We start from the raw sequence: 786 nt of genomic DNA on the forward strand, positions 1-786 counted from the left end.
TAAGTGAAGTATTCGAACTTCTTCCTCCTTAGACCCCTTGTCTGCTCTCTTAATCCCTTTGACCAAAGGGTTCGTCACCGCTGGAACTTGAAACAGTTCCTACGTGTAACTCTGTACATTAAAGCTTACACACACACACATACACACACACAGCTATCCAGCTGAATCCCTGAATGTGTTCTACTCTATGTTACGTACCGCCACATCTGACAATATCCTTTTTTCCTATACTAAGCCTTTCATTTCCTCATCCCACCACTCGTTGGTTTGACTCTCATTTCCTGTGCTAACAAACACCTAATCACAGACAGTCAATATATATATATATATATATATATATTATATATATATATATGTGTGTGTGTGTGTGTGTGTGTGTGTGCGCGCGCGTGTGTGTGGGTATATATATATATATATATATATATATATATATATATATATATATAATTATATATATATACATAATATGCAGAGAGAGAGAGAGAGAGAGAGAGAGAGAGAGAACATGGGATTTTTTAAAAGTCGGTCCTGAAGTCTTGACTAGAATCATTCATTTAAAGAGATGAGGTATTTCCAACCTTGCAGTGTATATATCCATTAATTTCATTACAAGTGTCATTATTCCTTCCTCTTAATGATACCCATCTCCGCGCCCGTAGGACTTCATTGCCAGCTCCCCGCAGAGGCTGTATCCGCGGGGCACCGTACCGATGATCATCGTAGCCCTAGTGATGAAGAATAATTCTGGTCCCATTTCTAATCCGGACATCCTCTGATCACACCACT

This window comes from Macrobrachium nipponense, chromosome 2, assembly GCF_015104395.2.
Source record: "Macrobrachium nipponense isolate FS-2020 chromosome 2, ASM1510439v2, whole genome shotgun sequence".
NCBI lineage: Eukaryota > Metazoa > Arthropoda > Malacostraca > Decapoda > Palaemonidae > Macrobrachium > Macrobrachium nipponense.